The sequence below is a fragment of the Carica papaya genome, chromosome 4 (genome assembly GCF_054855325.1).
Source record: "Carica papaya isolate Zhongbai chromosome 4, ASM5485532v1, whole genome shotgun sequence".
NCBI classification, from domain to species: domain Eukaryota; kingdom Viridiplantae; phylum Streptophyta; class Magnoliopsida; order Brassicales; family Caricaceae; genus Carica; species Carica papaya.
In genome coordinates this window covers 10,831,822-10,851,290 of record NC_142312.1, presented here as the reverse complement: position 1 = coordinate 10,851,290, position 19,469 = coordinate 10,831,822, and the positions used below count along the sequence as shown (strand labels likewise).

The 19,469-nt window shown below is 31.3% G+C and overlaps 1 pseudogene; it reads right to left on the bottom strand.

Moving 5' to 3' along the window:
* Positions 1–1,223: 1,223 nt before the first annotated feature.
* On the bottom strand, positions 1,224–1,342 carry LOC148266259 (5S ribosomal RNA; annotated as a pseudogene).
* Between the last annotated feature and the right edge of the window lie 18,127 nt (positions 1,343–19,469).

The following is a 19,469-nucleotide window of genomic DNA, read 5'->3' as shown; positions in this document are numbered from 1 at the left end:
TTCTCCTTCCCTTCCCCTTCTCATCATTTGTTTTGTTGTGGGCATACACTGCACCTCTACTTCTAGTTCTAATATAAAGTGAAATGCCCTGGCGCCTCGCCTAATGCCCAAAGCAACGAACTGCCCACCGCACCTCCGTTTTTGTTGTTCTACTATGTAAGATACTCGTAATGACACTCTTATCTCGTGATGGACTATAAAAATATGCAAATGCTCCAGTGTCGTGAGTCACATCGGTGAATAAACTGACGGATCATGTCTCTGCTCTCACGCCCCATCCGCAAAAAGACGGGTGCAACACGAAGACTTCATAGAAGGTCACCCATCCTAGTACTACTCTCGCCCAAACACACTTAACTGCGAAGTTCTAATGAGATCCAGTACATTAGTACTAGTATGACACACACATTCTATTTTGCACTGCAAATACATATAATCCTTCTCCTTCCCTCCCTCTCCCATCATTTGTTTCGTTGTGCGCGCACACTGCATCTCTTCTTTTAGTTCTAATATCAAGTGAAATGCCCTAACGCCTCGACTCATGCCCAGATGAATGAACCACCTGCTGCACCATTATTTTTGTTGTTCTACTATGTATGATGCTCGTAATGACATTCTTATCACGTAGTGGACTATAAATGATTGCATGAAACATATTAAGCAAAATGTACCAGCATCACGACTCACATTTAAAAATTAACCGGCGGACCATGGCTCCGGTCACGCATAACGTGTAACGCTCCTTCTGCAAAAAGATGAGTGCAAAACGAGTACTTCCCAAGAGGTCAACCATCCTAGTACTGCACTCGCCAAAGCATGCTTAACTGCAGAGTTCTGATAGGATATGATGCATTAGTGCTGGTACTATCGCACATGTCCCATTCTGCCCTATAAAGGCATCTTCCTCTTCTCCTTCCCTTCCCCCTCCCATCATTTGTTTTGCTGTGCGCGCACACCACACCTCTTCTTTTAGTTATAATATTAATCAAAATATCCTGATCCTTGACTCATGCCCAAATGAATGAACCACCCACCGGACCTCTATTTTTGTTGTTCTACTATGTAATATGCTCGTAATGAAACTCTTATCACATAGTGGATTATAAATGATTGCACAAAAATATTAAGCAAAATGCCTTAGCGTCGTGACTCACATTTACAAATTAACCAGCAGACCGTGGCTATAGTCACGCGTAACGTGTAATGCCTCGTCTGTAAAAATATGGGTGCAAAACGAGTACTTCCCAGGAGGTCACCCATCCTAGTACTGCACTCGCCAAAACATGCTTAACTGCAGAGTTCTGATAGGATATGATGCATTAGTGCTGGTATTATCGCACCTATTCCATTCTGCCCTGCAAAGGCATGTTCCCCTTCTCCTTCTCTTCCCCCTCCCGTCATATGTTTCATTATGCGCGCACACCACACCTCCTCTTTTAGTTCTAATATCAAGAAAAATATCTCGACGCCTTGACTCACGCCTAGATGAACGGACCACCCGCCGCACCTCTATTTTTGTTGTTCTACTATGTGAGATGCTTGTAATGATACTCTTATCACGTAGTGGATTATAAATGATTGCACAAAAAATATTAAGCAAAATGCCCCAGCGCCGCGACTCACATTTACAAATTAACCGGTAGACTGTGGCTCTGGTCACGCGTTGTAACGGCCTCGGAAATATTAAAATGAAATGAGTATTTAAATATATCAAATGCGGAAGCGAGATCAAAATTTCATTTAACATCCCTTACACGAAAAACCAAAAACGTGCTTAAAATATAAAAGATTAAACTAACTAAAAGAGAAACTCGAAAATAAAGCTATGAGTATGACTACAGAGTCTCTAGGCATTCCTTTCGTCGTCCTCCTGCGGAACGGGCTCGGGAACCATGTCTTCCTGATCTGAAATGGTTAAATAAGGAGTGAGCTACACTAGCCCAATAAGAACATCACGATATCTCACCGTCACGGAGGTAAAGGTGGGTAGAAAACACAAAAAAGACCAATGGGGCATAATTCACAATAAACTCATTTATCAGTAATAAAACCCTTTACCATCCACTTACCTCGGTGGAATTTATGAAACAATATAAGAAAAACAATAACATTATCATAATCATGGAATAATATAAGCTGTAAAACATAACACTTATCACGCCTCTTGTAATTCAATCATTATACAACATATCTTTTTCTCATTTACCAGCCTACTAGTATCCGTGGGGGTCCATAGGGGTCCCGCTACCCGTTAACCTTTAACATTCATAATCAGTTTCCAGGGCCGTCCCCATACCCCGTCCGGTATGGGCGCCAAAACCATAAACCTCAATACCCCGTCCGGTATGAGGGTGAAATGGGCCGTCCCCATACCCCGTTCGATATGGGCGCCAAAACCATAAGATCTCCATACCCCGTCCGGCATGTGAGACCACAATCCCGGTAGGGTTCCCTACGGACCCGGTCCGTCCACCATCTCCCAGGATATCTAGTCAGGCTGACCCCATTACACAATTATCAATTTATACAATCTTCCATTCTTCTTTCCCTCAATCAGCATCGTCAATTCACATTTAAACAAGCAAATCGTAATTCATGCCAAACAGACAACATACAGTATCAGTTTTTCATTCATTCAACCCATAATTAATAAAAACGTAGTATATGCACACAAATCTGTAAAATGAACACATCAAACCTCATTTTGCATTTAAAGCTGTAAACAGGCCAAATAACAGTAAATCACCAATCACACTAGACTCGGGCTCCATTAGCCACCTTAAGCAATTTCACACCTTCGTTAATTCAAGAAATACCGTTTTATCATTTTGAACTTTAATACCGTGATAGGAAATAGGGTGAGGGGTCCTTACTCGTTTCGGGGTCCGAACACGGCTTCACAGTGCGCTTGCAGGCTGTCCCTAATTTTCCCTGAATTTTCCTCGGGGAACTGAAACGCACTACTGGTACCTGCACATGTTCCAAAAAAAAATCCCAAATTAGGCCCAGGGCCCCTTTCGACCCAAATCGCAACTCCGGCACGGCGGCTCCGCCGTGCTCCGGCGACGGCGCCGCCGCTGGCGGCGGCGAGTCGCCTCGGGTTGGCTGTTTTCGGCCATTTCTGGCTGAATTCGGCCACACTCGCATCGGTCCCTGTGAGAAAACAACCCTAGGGCCCTCGGGGGGCCAAAAAATCACAGAAAAACAGAGCTTACCGGCGGCGGCGCTCTCGGGTGCGGCGGCTCTCCGGCGAGGTTCGTGTTTTGGTGATTCGGCTCCGGTCAACCTGTAGAGAAAAGAATGGTGATCACGGTGATATAAAAATTGCATCAAACGGAGGCCGGGAAGGGCCTCATCGGAGGCAAAAACCGAGAAGGGGCGCGGCGACGCCGCTGGGCTTCGGCCGTGTATTCCGGCCGTTTGGCCGGGATTTTGGCTCCGATTTGGCCACAGGAGGAATCAGCGTGGAAAAACGAGTTGGGGGTACGAAATTTACCTCGATCAGCGGTCGGAAGTTCTTCCGGTGCGGCGGCGGGTGGCGGCGGCCGGCTTCTGGTTCGTCTTCTCCGGCGAGCGGCAGGCGGCTAGGGTTTGTGGTCTGGTGTGGGGGTTCTATTTATAACCCCTTGCCCCTTGATCTCAGCTGTCCATTTTGTTTTAATCTGGGCCGTCCATTTTTGATTGAATCTGGGCCGTCCGTGCGATTGCATCTGGGCCGTCCGATCGCGCTCACGCGGATCGCCAACGTGGCCCGTTCCGGAGTGACGTGGTCTTGCCACGTGACAGGCCCCGGTTGGCCGGGATTGCTGACCGGGCCTGCTGACGTGGCTGCCGACGTGGCTTTTTTTTTTTTTTTTTTTTTTTTCGGCCCCTTTTCTCCGGGCGCTACACGCGTAACGTGTAACACCCCGTCTGCAAAAAGATGGGTGCAAAACGAGTACTTCTCAGGAGGTCACTCATCCTAGTACTACACTCGCCAAAGCATGCTTAAATGCAGAGTTCTGATAGGATACGATGCATTAGTACTGGTATTATTGCACCTAATGATGCAGACAAAGCTAAAGACACTCAAGATACTCAAAGAGCATCAAAAGGTGACTTGGAACAAATTTCAAATGACGTAATGTAACGGCCCCTAAAATTTAAATGAAGATGTATGTATTAAAAATTCTAAGTGCGGAAGCGAAATAAAAATTCTGATTAACATCCCTTACACAATAACCAAAAATGTATTCAACGTATGAAAGAATAAGCTAATTAAAGGAAATACTCGAAATGAAAACTATAAATAGAACTATAAAATCTTTAGGCGTCTAACTCGCCGTCTTCCTGCGGGACGGGCTCGAGAACCACGTCTTCCTGATCTGAAATGGTTAAGTAAGGAATGAGCTACACTAGCCCAGTAAAGACATCACACTATCTCACTACCACAGAAGTAAAGGTTGATAGAAAAAAAAATGACAAATGGAGCATAATTTATAACAAACTCATTTATTAATAATAAAAACCTTTACTATCCACTTACCTCGGTGAGATTCATGAAAATAACATATGAAAATAATAACATTATAACCATCATAAAATCATATACACTTTTTAACGTAACACATGTTATACTTTTGTACTTCAATAATCAGACAACAAATTTCCTCTTTTACTAGCCTACTAGTATCCATGGGGATTCATAGGGGGTCCCGACTACACGTGAACCATTAACATTAATAACTTAATTCCAGGGCCGTCCCCATACCCCGTCCAGTATGGGCGCCTAAAAATCATGAACCTCAATACCCCGTCCGGTATGAGGGTGAAACGGACCGTTCCCATACCCCGTCTGGTATGGGTACCAAAACACATAAGGTCTCCATACCCCGTCCGATATGAGAGACCACGTTCCTAGTAGGGTTTCCTACGGACCCGGTCCGTCCACCATCTCCCAGGATATCTAGTCAGGCTGTCCACATTATCTATTTATCAATTCACATAACCTTTTTGCATTTTCCTTGGTCTCAATTATCAAATCAAACATAAACACGTAAACCAGTAATGAACACCAAACAAACAACACAACATCGGGTTCACCATAATTAAAACCATAATAAATGAAACTGGAATTCATGCATACGAAAACATAAAATAACATATCAGGCACCATACTGCATTTAAAACTGTAAAATAAATCAAACAACACCTGACCAAAAAATACATCAGATTTGGGCTCCATTAGCAACCTTAAGCAATTATACACATCCATTAATTCACAAAATACCGTTTTATCATTTATTGAACTTTAATACCGTTATAGGAAATAGGGTGAGAAATCCTTACTTGTTTCGGGGTCTGAAATCGGCTTTACACTGAGCCTACGGGCAGTCCCTAGATTTTCTGAATTTTCTCCCGAGAACTAAAACACACTACCGGTACCTGTACGTGTCCCAAAAAAAAAAAATCCCAAATCAGACCCAGGGCCCTTTCGGCCAATATCAAAATTCTGGCATGGCGGCTCTGCCATGCTCCGGCAACGGCACCGCCGTCCGCAGCGGTGATTTGCCTCGGATTGGCCGTTTTCGACCGTTTTTGGCCGAATTCAGCCAAACTTACATTGCTTCCTACGATAAAACAACCCTAGGGCCCTCGGTGGGCCATAAAATCACGAAAAATTGAGACTTACCAGTGGCAGAGCTCTCGGGTGCGGCGGCTTCTCCGGCGCGAGTTGCGATTTGATGTTTTGCTCTTGTCAACTTGTAGAGAAACGGACGGTGATCACAGTGGTGTAAAAATTGCATCGAACAGGAACCGGGAAGGGCCTCATCTGAGGCAAAAACCGAGGGAAGCCGTGGTGGCGCCGCTGGACTTCGATGGTGTTTTCCAATCGATTGGCCGGTGGTTTGGCTCTGATTTGGCCATAGGTAGATTCAACATCGAAAAATGAGCCAAGGAGAGAAAATTTACCTCGTTTGGCGATCAGAAAATCCTCCGGTGCAGCGGTGGGTGGCGGCGGCCAGCTCCTCCGGTGACTGGTTCTTCTTCTCCGGTGAGGATACTGGCGGCTAGGGTTTGGGGTTGGGTATGGGTGAGGTTATTTATAACCTTCCCCTTTTAATCTCATCCGTCCATCACGATTTAATCTGGACCGTCCGATCGTGATTAAAATGGAAATAAATCTGGACCGTCCATTGCAATGCGATCTGGGCCGTTCATGCGTGATTCAATCTAGGTCGTCCACACGTGTGAGATCTGGGCCATCCGTGCGCGTGAGACCTGGGCTGTCCGTACGTGTGAGATCTAGACTGTTCGATCGTGAGCACGCGGATCGCCCACGTGGCTCCATCCTGCGTGGCCTCCCACATCAGTGTCTTTGCCACGCGGCGTGTTCTGGTTGGCTGGGACTGCTGATGTGGCACAACTTTTTTAAATTGCGTTTTGATCCCCGGTTTTCGATTTTTTTTTTTAGAAACACCCCCAGAATCCAAATGTTTACCCCGTTTTCCCAATATCAATTTCAACTAAATCCTAAAAATAATTTTACCCTATTTTATTATTATTATTATTTTTATTTCTATTAAATTAAATTAAATTAAATTAAAACCTTAATAATTAAATATTAAAATAGAAAAAAATTAAACAAAAATTCTAATAAAAATTAAAATAAATTAAATAATAAAAATAATAAATTTTGAGTGTTACACGTAAACACAAATAGAGTTCCAAACTTGGAAAGTTTCAGTAGACTAGTAACAAGATCAAAGGCAAAGAAGATTAAAGAGTTGCTCTAATTTTTCATTCAAAAACATGTGGATGATGGGCTGGCCAATTGTGAAAAGTTCAAATATGAGCTTTTTGAACAACCCAAATTCATAACTTTAATTGGGTTTAAATGATTTGGGATAATTTGGGATTGTTTGAGTCTTATTGGTAATGGGTGAATAAGCCTTGTGTATGGGCTAGATTAGTTGAGTTGTTTTAAATATTTTGGATTATTTTATTTTAGTTTGAGTTAATTAAGCCCATATAGTCAAGTGTAACTCATTTTGGGCTTAAGTCTTGTCTTAGTGTTATTACAAGAATGAGCCCATAACTATATGGTGCCACAAACAATTGGTGCTATTGGTTAAGAAAATTGGAGTTGCAATGAGTTACATAACAATTACATGCCTATAATTAGCTTAGTTATTATTGGAGTTACAATTGTAATTATCACATAATTAGCCTAGTTATTGTGGGAGTTACAATTGTAGTTATTGTATTGTAACTTATCATTGATTTCTTTGGCTATAAATACCAAAGGAACTCTTCTTTGTGGATATCAAGAGTTGTAATCAAATATTTCAGAATTGAGTTGAGAGTGTTTTGGCTTTCTTTTCACTTTATGCACAAGGTGTTGATTTGGAATACAATTGTTATCACTTGTATTTCAATTTTGATTTCCTATTTCAATTGTTCTTGGTGCTTGTTTGGATTGGGTTCAAGAGATATCATTTATCTTTTTTGGGTTCAATTTAACTTATACCATTTGAGTGATTGAACCAATTTGATTCCTTTTTACTTGAGATCTAAATTCCGTTCTAAACCGATTGAAGAGTTCTAAGGTTCAAGCAAGGGTCTTGGGGTTCCGTATCACCTGTCCCATTCTGCCCTACAAAGGCATGTTCCCTTTCTCCTTCCCTTCCCCCTCTCGTCATTTGTTTTGCTGTGCGCACACACCACACCTCTTCTTTTAGTTCTAATATCAAGCAAAATATCCCGACGCCTCAACTCACGCCGAGATGAATGAACCACCTGCACCTCTTCTGTGTAACGTTACACTAATCCCTATAAATCAACAATATATCCCTCATACGGAGTCACAATTCATGAGGCTTACTCAAACATTCAACAAAAATACAAATTGAAAAAAAATTAAATATGTAATTATCCAAAATGCTCTAATACCAATATTAAGAAACTCATGGAATTAACATATAATCCAAAAAACAATTCTTTAACTATTTTTCTAAGATCATTTTGTATAATTTCATATACAATCACATTAATGGTTCATTGTAGTTCAAGCCCTACAATGGCTATTTTTCTGTAATTTTTTCAAAGTATTTTTTCAAAAAAATAAAAAAAGTAAATAGAAAAATAAAGTATCACCATCTTCAACCTCTGAATATCCGTAAAGAAAAAAAATTTTAGGTTTATTGACAGAACTTCTATTTTTAAATAGAATTGATTATAGAAAATACATAACTCTTTAATTTTTTGTCCAAAAATTATAAATAGTATTTCAAATTAAAGTTTTTGGTCTCTACTTTCATTTAAGACCAACATTGCATATATTTGAGTAATTGAACACAAAAGTATTAAATGTAAAAAATTATTATTACTAAAACATTCAACAAAAATTCAAATTGGAACAAAATTAAACATGTAATAAACAAAAATACTTTGATACCAATGTTAGGAAACTCATGAAATTAATATACAATCTATAAAATAATTTTGTAATTTTTTTTCTAAGATCATTTTGCATAGTATCACAAACAATCACATTAATGGTTCGTTGTAGTTCAACTCTTATAATAGACATTTTTCTATGATTTTTTCAAAATATTTTTTCTGAAAAACATAAAATAGATAAAAAGATAAAAAGATAAAAATATCTTCATCTTGAACCTCTGAACAATCGAAAGGAAAAAAGTTTGCAATTTCATTGATAGAACCTCTATTTCTAAATAGTATTAATTTTAAAAAACACATAACTCTCTTATTTTTTGTCTAAAAATTATTAAAAAAATATTAAATTAAAGCTTTTAGTCTCTACTTTCATTCAAGACAAATATTGCATATATTTGAGTAATAAATATAAAGGTCTGGAACTTAAAAGGAAATAAAGTCATGAATTAAATGCAGAAGCGAAATAATAGAGTTTATGGTTCATATTCCTTACACAATAATTTAGAATGCCCATTAAAGCTACGGGAATGTCCCTTCTAAAAGAAACAAACAAAAATCAAAGAAATAAACAAAAGGCAATATACTGAGTATTCTAGGACGACCTTCACTAGTTTTTGAAGGGAGTCCAGGTTCTATTTAGAACCCTCTCGTTGATCGGGATCTGAGTACTGTCCTCTTGATTTGAAATAGTTAATGAAATGGTAAGCTATACTGGCCCAATAAGAATATCACACTACTCACCAATACAGAAACTAAAGGTTGGTAAAAATTATAAAAATAACTAATGGAGTTCTTGACTTACGTAAATTCATTTATCATAAGGAAAAACCATTTATTACATATATTTACTGTTGGGAGATTTTTAAAATCGACCTATAGAGATACAACAATTCAAATAATATTCTAATCTCATTTTCAAGAGAGCAATAGCAACCACTTTTCCTTTTTATTTGCCTACTGATATCCCTAGGGGCCCATAAGGATGTCCCACTACACGTGAACCAATATTCAACATTGTCAACTAACTGGTCGTCCCTATACCCTGTCTAGTATGAATGCTAAAAATACCATCCCTTAATACCCCGTTCGGTATGAGGGTGAACTGGGCCGTTCTCATACCCCGTCCGGTATGAGCGCCAAAAATACCATTTCTCAATTACTCGTCCGGTATGAGTGTCAAAAATACCATCCCTCAATATCCCGTCCGATATGAGGGTGAATTGGGCTGTCCCCATACCTTGTCCTGTATGAGCGCAAAAAATATCATTCCTCGATATCCCGTCCGGTATGAGGCAATGTTTATATGTACCCAGTATGTCCAACATCTTCCAGGATATCTAGTAAGGCTACCATTCATTAATTCACGTGATCAATCAATTTTTCATTTGTATATTAATTTTTAATTTCACAAATCAACCGTAAATCACGCAAGACAAGCAATATATATATCAAGAAAGCACAACTGAACAACCATTCCAATATATCATCATGTATTTAAAGCTGTAAGTTCAACAATCAATTACACAAGACAATAAATAAACATTGCCTATAATTTTTCTATTACTCAAACATTCAACAAAAATGCAAATTGGAACAAAATTAAACATGTAATTAACCAAAATGATTTGATACTAATATTAAGAAACTCATAGAATTAACATATAATCCATAAAATAATTCTTTAACTATTTTTTTAATATCGTTTTACATAATTTCATATACAAAAGACAAAAGTGTCACCATCTTCAACCTCTGAACAACAGAAAGAAAAATAATTTGTATGTTTATTGACAGAACTTCTATTTCTAAATAGTAAGAAAATACATAACTCTCTAATTTTTATTCCAATAATTATAAATAATATTTCAAATTAAAGTTTTTAGTTTCTATTTTTATTTAAGACCAATATTGCATATATTTGAGTAATAGAACACAAGAGTATTAAATGTAAAAAACTATTATTATTAAAACATTCAACAAAAATAGAACAAAATTAAACATGTAATTAATCAAAATACTCTGATACCAATGTTAGTAAACTCATGTAATTAGCATATAATCTATAAAATAATTTTGTAACTTTTTTTCTAAGATCATTTTGCATGCTGTCACATACAATCACATCAATGATTCATTGTAGTTCAGCCCTACAATAAATATTTTTCTGTGATTTTTTCAAAATATTTTTCTGAAAAAAATAAAATAGATAAAAAGATAAAAATATCCCCATCTTTTACATCTAGACAACTGAAATGAAAAATGTTTTTCAGGTTTATTGACAGAACCTCTATTTCTAAATAGTATTTATTTTAAAAAATATATAACTCTCTTTTTTTTATAAAAAATTATAAAAAATATCAAATTAAAGCTTTTAGTCTCTATCTTCATACAAGACCAATATTGCATATATTTGAGTAATAAAACACAAATGTATTAAATGTAAAAAACTACTATTACTCAAACATTCAACAAAAATGCAAATTAGAGCAAAATTAAACATGCAATTAACCAAAATGCTCTGATGCCAATATTAGAAAAATCATATAATTAACATATAATCCATAAAATAATTCGTTAACTATTTTTGTAAGATCACTTTGTATAATTTCATATACAATCACATTAATAGTTCATTGTAGTTCATGCACCACAATAGATATTTTTCTAAAAAATTTTTAAAGTATTTTTTCTGAAAGAAAAATTAAAATAGGTAAAAAGACAAAAGTGTCACCATCTTCAACCTCTGAACAATTGAGAGGAAAAATATTTGTAGGTTTATTGAAAAAATCTATTTCTAAATAGAACTGATCTTAAAAAATACATAACTCTCTAATTTTTATTCCAACAATTATAAATAATATTTCAAATTAAAATTTTTGGTCTCTACTTTTATTTAAGACAAACATTACATATATTTGAGTAATAGAACACAAGAGTATTAAAAGTAAAAAACTATTATTACTAAAACATTCAATAAAAATTCAAATTGGAACAAAATTAAACATGTAATTAACAAAAAATACTTTGATACCAATGTTAGAAAACTCATTTAATTAGTATATAATCTATAAAATAATTTTATAACTTTCTTTTAAGATCATTTTGCATAGTCTCACGTACAATCATATCAATAGTTCGTTGTAGTTCAAGCCCTCCAATAAACATTTTTCTGTGATTTTTTCAAAGTATTTTTCTGAAAAAATAAAATAGATGAAAATCTAAAAATGTCCCCATCTCCAACCTCTGAACAACCGAAAGAAAAAAAAATTGCAGGTTCATTGAAAGAACCATTATTTCTAAATAGTATTAATTTAAAAAAATACATAACTCTCTTATTTTTTGTCCAAATATTATAAAAAATATCAAATTAAAAGTTTTAGTCTCTACCTTCATGCAAGATCAATATTGAATATATTTAAGTAATAAAACACAAAAGTGTTAAATGTAAAAAATTTCTATTACTAAAATATTCAACAAAAATGCAAATTGAAATAAAATTAAACATGCAATTAACCAAAATGCTCTGATACCAATATTAGGAAACTCATGGAATTAACATATAATTCATAAAATAATTCTTTAGCTATTTTTCTAAGATCATTTTGCATAATTTTATATACAATCACATTAATGGTTCATTATAGTTCAAGCCCTACAATGGATAATTTTCTGTAATTTTTTCAAAGTATTTTTTTTAAAAAAAAACTTAAAATAGATAAAAAACCAAAAGTGTCACCATCTTTAACCTCTGAAAAAACGAAAGGAAAACAATTTATAGATTTATTGATAGAACTTCTATTTCTAAATAGAATTGATCTTAGAAAATACATAACTCTCTAGTTTTATAACTATTTTTGCAAGATCATTTTGCATAGTATCGCATATAATCACATTAATAGCTCGTTGTAGTTCAAGCCCTACAATAGATATTTTTTTGATAAAAAATAAAATAGATAAAAAGATAAAAATGTCCTCATCTTCAACCTCTGAAAAGGCGAAAGGAAAATAATTTATAGGTTCATTAATAAAACCTCTATTTTTAAACATAATTAATTTTAAAAAATACATAACTCTTTTATTTTTTGTCCAAAAATTATAAAAAAAATATTAAATTAAAGTTTTTAGTCTCTACCTTCATGTAAGATCAATATTGCATATATTTGAGTAATAAAACACAAAAGTATTAAGTGTAAAAAACTTCTATTACTCAAACATTAAACATGCAATTAACCAAAATGCTCTGATACCAATATTACAAAACTCATGAATTAACATATACTCAATAAAACAATTCTTCAACTATTTTTCTAAGATCATTTTGCATAAGTTTATATACAATCACAATAATGGTTCATTGTAGTTCAAGCCCTCCAATTGATATTTTTCTGTGATGTTTTCAAAGTATTTTTTCTAAAAAAAAAAATCAAATAGATAAAAAGACAAAACTGTCACCATCTTTAACCTCTGAACAGTCGAAAGAAAAAAAAAGTATAGGTTCATTAACAGAACTTTTATTTTTGAAGAGAATTGATTTTAAAAAATACATAACTCTCTCATTTTTTGTTCAAAAATTATAAAAATTATCAAATTAAAGCTTTTAGTCTCTACTTTCATTCAAGACAAATATTGCATATATTTGAGTAATAAAAGACAAAAGTATTAAATGTAAAAAACTACCGTTACTCAAACATTGAATAAAAAAAGTAATTTGGAACAAAATTAAACATGTAATTAACAAAAATGCTCTGATACCAACATTAGAAAACTCATGGAATTAACATATAATTTATAAAATAATATTGTAACTATTTTTTAAGATCATTTTATATAATATCACGTACAATTACATTAATAGTTAGTTGTAATTCGAGCCCTACAATGAACATTTTTCGGTGATTTTTTAAAGTATTTTTTTAATAAAAAATAAAATATATGAGAAGATTAAAATATCCTCATCATCAATATCTGAACAGCCGAAAGGAAAAAAAATTGTAGATTCATTAAAAAAGCTTTATTTCTAAATAGTATTGATTTTAAAAAATACATAACTCTCTTATTTTTTGTCCAAAAATTATAAACAAATATCAAATTAAAGCTTTTAGTCTCTACCCTCATACAAGATCAATATTGCATATATTTGAGTAATAAAACATAAAAATATTAAATGTAAAAGACTGTTATTACTCAAACATTCAACAAAAATGCAAATTGGAACAAAATTAAACATGCAATTAACCAAAATGCTCTGATACCAATATTAGAAAACTCATGAAATCATTTTGTATAATTTCATATACAATCACATTAATGGTTCATTGTAGTTCAAGCCCTACAATGGATTTTTTCTGTAATTTTTTCAAAAAAAAAAATAGATAAAAAAACAAAAGTGTCACCATATTCAACCTCTGAATAGCCAAAAGAAAAAATATTTATAGGTTTATTGACAGAACTTCTATTTATAAATGGAATTGATTTTAGAAAATACATAACTCTCTAATTTTTTGTTCAAAAATTATAAAAAATAGAAGATTTTCGCTAAACCGTGCATAGAAATGTATCAAATTAAAGCTTTTAGTCTCTTCTTTCATTCAAGACAAATACTGCATATATTTGAGTAATAAAACACAAAAATATTAAATGTAAAAAATTATCATCACTCAAAAATTTAATAAAAATGTAAATTGGAACAAAATTAAATATGTAATTAACCAAAATGTTCTTGTACCAATGTTAGAAAACTCGTGGAATTAAGATATACTCTATATAATAATTCTTTAATAATTTTTCCATGATCATTTTACATAATATCATATACAATCACATTAATGGTTCATTGTAGTTCAAACCCTACAATGGACTTTTTTTTGTAATTTTTTCAAAGTATCTTTTCTGAAAAGAAGAAAAGATAAAAATGCAAAAGTGTCCCCATCTTCAACCTCTTAATAGCCGAAAGGAAAAAAATTTGTAGGTTTATTGACCGAATCACTATTTCTAAATAGAATTGATTTTAGAAAGTACATAATTCTCTTATTTTATGTCCAAAAATTATAAATAATATTTTAAATTAAAGGTTTTGGTCTCTACTTTTGTAGCAACTGGTTTTCTTTGGAAAGAGAGGAGTGTTGCCTCATACATAAACCTGATAAATTTTGTGTAACATTAAGTTAAACCCTATAAATCAATAAAATGTCCCCATTTTCAACCTCTGAAAAACTGAAAGGAAAACAATTTGCAGGTTCATTAATGTAACCCTATTTCTAAATAGCATTGATCTTAAACAATACATAACTCTTTTATTTTTATCCAAAAATTATAAAAAATATCAAATTAAAGTTTTTATTCTCTACCTTCATATAAGACAAATATTGCATATATTTGAGTAATAAAACACAAAAGTATTAAATGTAAAAAATTACTATTACTCAGAACATTCAACAAAAATATAAATTGGAACAAAATTAAATATGCAATTAACCAAAATACTCTGATACCAATATTAGAAAACTTATGGAACAAACATATAATCTATAATTTCATATACAATCACATTAATGATTTATTATAGTTCAAGCCCTACAATAGATATTTTTTGTAAATTTTTTTTGTATTTTTCTAAAAAAATAGATAAAAAGATAAAAGTGTCACTTTGTTCAACCTCTGAACAACTTAAACGAAAACAATTTGTAGGTTTATTGATAGAACTTTTATTTCTAAATAGAATTGATTTTAGAAAATATGTAACTCTCTAATTTTTTGTTCAAAAATTATAAATAATATTTTAAATTAAAGTTTTTGGTCTCTACTTTTATTTAAGACCAACATTGCATATATTTGAGTAATAGAACACAAAAGTATTAAATGTAAAAAATTATTATTACTCAAACATTCAACAAAAATATAAATTGGAACAAAATTAAATATGTAATTAACCAAAATACTCTAATACCAACTTTAGGAAACTCATAAAATTAACATATAATCTAAAAAATAATTTTGTAACTATTTTTCTAATATCATTTTGCATAGTATCACATACAATCACATTAATAGTTCATTGTAGTTCAAGCCCTACAATGAGCATTTTTATGTGATTTTTTCAAATTATTTTTTCTGACAAAATATAAAATAGATGAAAAGATAAAAATGTCCATATCTTCGACCTCTGAACAACTGAAAGGAAAAAAAATTTGTAGATTCATTGACAAAACTTCTATTTTTAAATAGCATTTTTTTGTCTAAAAATTATAAAAAATGTCAAATTAAAACTTTTAGTCTCTACCATCATACAAGACCAATATTACATATATTTGAGTAATAAAACACAAAATGATTAAATGTAAAAAATTGCTATTACTCAAACATTCAACAAAAATGCAAATTGGAACAAAATTAAACATGTAATTAACCAAAATGCTCTGATATCAATATTAGGAAACTCATGGAATTAACATATAATCCATAAAACAATTCTTTAACTATTTTTTAAAGGTCGTTTTGTATAATTTCATATACAATCACATTAATAGTTCTTTGTAGTTCAAGCCCTACAATGAATATTTTTCTGTAATTTTTTTGAAGTATTTTTTCAGAAAAAAAACTAAAATAGATAAAAAAAAAACAAATGTGCCACCATCTTCAACATTTGAACAGCAGAAAGGAACACAATTTGTAGGTTTATTGACAGAACTTCTATTTCCAAATAGTTAGAAAATAAATAACTCTCTAATTTTTTGTCCAACAATTATAAATAATATTTCAAATTAAAGTTTGATCTCTACTTTCATTTAAGACCAACATTACATATATTTGAGTAATAGAACACAAGAGTATTATAATGAACCATTAATGTGATTGTATATGAAATTATACAAAATATACTTAGAAAAATAGTTAAAGAATTACTTTTTGGATTATATGTTAATTGCATGAGTTTGCTAATATTGGTGTATCAGAGCATTCTAGTTAATTGCATGTTTAATTTTGTTTCAAATTGTATTTTTATTTAATGTTTGAGTAATATAAATTTTTTACAGTTAATACTTTTGTGTTTCATTACTCAAATATATGCAATATTTTTCTTGAATGAAAGTATAGACTAAAAGTTATAATTTGAAATATTATTTATAATTTTTGAACAAAAAATTAGAGAGTTATGTATTTTCTAAAACCAATTCTGTTTAGAAATAGAGGTTCTGTTAATGAACCTAGAAATTATTTTTCTTTCAGTTGTTCAAAGATTAAAAATTGGAACATTTTTATCTTTTCATTTATTTTATTTTTTTTAGAAAAAATACTTTGAAAAAATTACAGAAAAATATCTATTGTAGGGTTTGAACTACAACGAACCATTCATGTGATTGTATGTGATACTATTCGAAATGATCTTAGAAAACAAATTACAAAATTATTTTATAAATTATATGTTAATTTCATGAGTTTGCTAACTTTGGTATCATAGTATTTATGTTAATTACATGTTTAATTTTGTTCTAATTTGCATTTTTGTGGAATGTTTGAGTAATAATAGTTTTTTACATTTAATACTCTTGTGTTCTATTACTCAAATATATGCAATGTTGGTCTTAAATGAAAGTAGAGAGAAAAAACTTTAATTTGAAATATTATTTATAATTGTTGGACCAAAAATTAGAGTTACATATTTTCTAAGATTAATTCAATTTAGAAATAGAAGTTCTGTCAATAAACCTAAAAATTCTTTTCCTTTTGGGTGTTCAGAGGTTAAAGATGGTGACACTTTTGTCTTTTTATCTATTTTATTTTATTTTCAAAAAAAAAATACTTTGAAAAAATTATAGAAAAATATCCATTGTAGGGGTTGAAGTACAATGAACTATGAATGTGATTGTATATGATATTATGCAAAATGATCTTAGAAAAATAGTTAAAGAATTGTTTTATGAGTTATATGTTAATTCCATGTGTTTCCTAACATTGGTACCATAATAATTTGGTTAATTACATGTTTAATTTTTTTACAATTTGTATTTTTATTAAATGTTTGAATAATGATAATTTTTTACATTTAATACTTTGGTGTTTTATTACACAAATACATGCACTATTTGTCTTACAAGAAGATAGAGAATAAAAATTTTAATTTGATATTTTTTATAATTTTTGGACAAAAAAAGAGAGAGTTACGTATTTTTTAAAATTAATTATGTTTACAAATAGTGGTTATGTCAATGAACCTGTAATTTTTTTTTCTTTCAGTTATTCAGAGGTTGAAGATGGGTACATTTTTATCTTTTTATCTATTTTATTTTTTCAAAAAAATACTTTGAAAAAATCACAAAAAATATATATTGTAGGGTTTTGAACTACAACGAATCATTCATGTGATTGTATGTGATACTATGCAAAATGATCTTAGAAAAAAAGTTACAAAATTATTTTATAGATTATATGTTAATTTCATGAGTTTCCTAACTTTGGTATCAGAGTATTTACAATTAATACTCTTGTGTTCTATTACTCAAATATATGCAATGTTGGTCTTAAATGAAAGTAGAGACCAAAAACTTCAATTTGAAATATTATTTATAATTTTTGGACAAAAAATTAGAGAATTATATATTTTATAAGATTAATTCAATTTAGAAATAGAAGTTCTGTCAATAGACCTAAAAGCTTTTTTCCTTTCTGGTGTTCAGAGGTTAAAGATGGTGACACTTTTATCTTCTGATTTATTTTATTTTATTTCAGAAAAAATACTTTGAAAAAATTATAGAAAAATATCTATTGTACGGCTTGAAGTACAATGAACTATGAATGTGATTGTATTTGATACTATACAAAATAACATTAGAAAAATAGTTATAGAACTATTTTATTCATTATATGTTAATTTCATGAGTTTCATAACATTGGTATCATAGTATTTTGGTTAATTATATATTATTCCAATTCGTATTTTTGTTGAATGTTTGAGTAATAATAGTATTTTACATTTAATATTTTTGAGTTTTCTTACTCAAATATATGTAATGTTGGTCTTAAATGAAAGTATAGACAAAAAACTTAATTTGAAATATTATTTATAATTTTTGGACAAAAAATTAAAGAGTTATGTATTTTATAAAATCAATTCTACTTAGAGATAGCAGTTCTATCAATAAATCTACAAATTTTTTTCCTTTTGGCTATCCAGAGCTTGAAGATGGTGATACATTTGTCTTTTTATCTATTTTATTTTTTTTCCAAAAAAATTACTTTAAAAATATTATAGAAAAATATCCATTGTAGGGCTTGAAGTACAAGAACCATTAATGTGATTGTACATGATATTATGCAAAATGATCTTAGAAAAATAGTTAAATAATTATTTTGTAGATTATATGTTAATTTCATGAGTTTAATAACATTAGTATCAGAGCATTTTGGTTAATTACATGTTTAATTTTGTTTCAGTTTCCATTTTTATTGAATGTTTGAGTAATTATAGTTTTTTACATTTTATACTTTTGTATTCTATTATTCAAATATATATAATTTCAAAGGATTATTGTAAGCCTCATGAATTGTAACTCTGTAAGAGGGGATATATTGTTGATTTATAGGGATTAATTTAATGTTACACAGAATTTATCAGCTTTATGCGTGAGGCAACGCTCCTCTCTTTCCAAAGAAAACCGGTCGTTACAAAAATAGAGACAAAAAACTTTAATTTGAAATATTATTTATAATTTTTGAACATAAAATAAGATAGTTATGTATTTTCTAAAATCAATTCTATTTAGAAATAGAGATTCAATCAATAAACCTACAAATTATTTTCCTTTCGGCTGTTCAGAGGTTAAAGATGGGGACACTTTTTTATTTTTATCTATTTTTTTCAGAAAAAATATTTTTAAAAAATCACAGAAAAATTTTCATTGTAGGGTTTGAACTACAATGAACCATTAATGTGATTGTATATGATATTATGTAAAATAATTTTAGAAAAATTGTTAAAGAATTATTTTATGGAGTATATGTTAATTCCATGAGTTTCCTAACATTGGTACAAG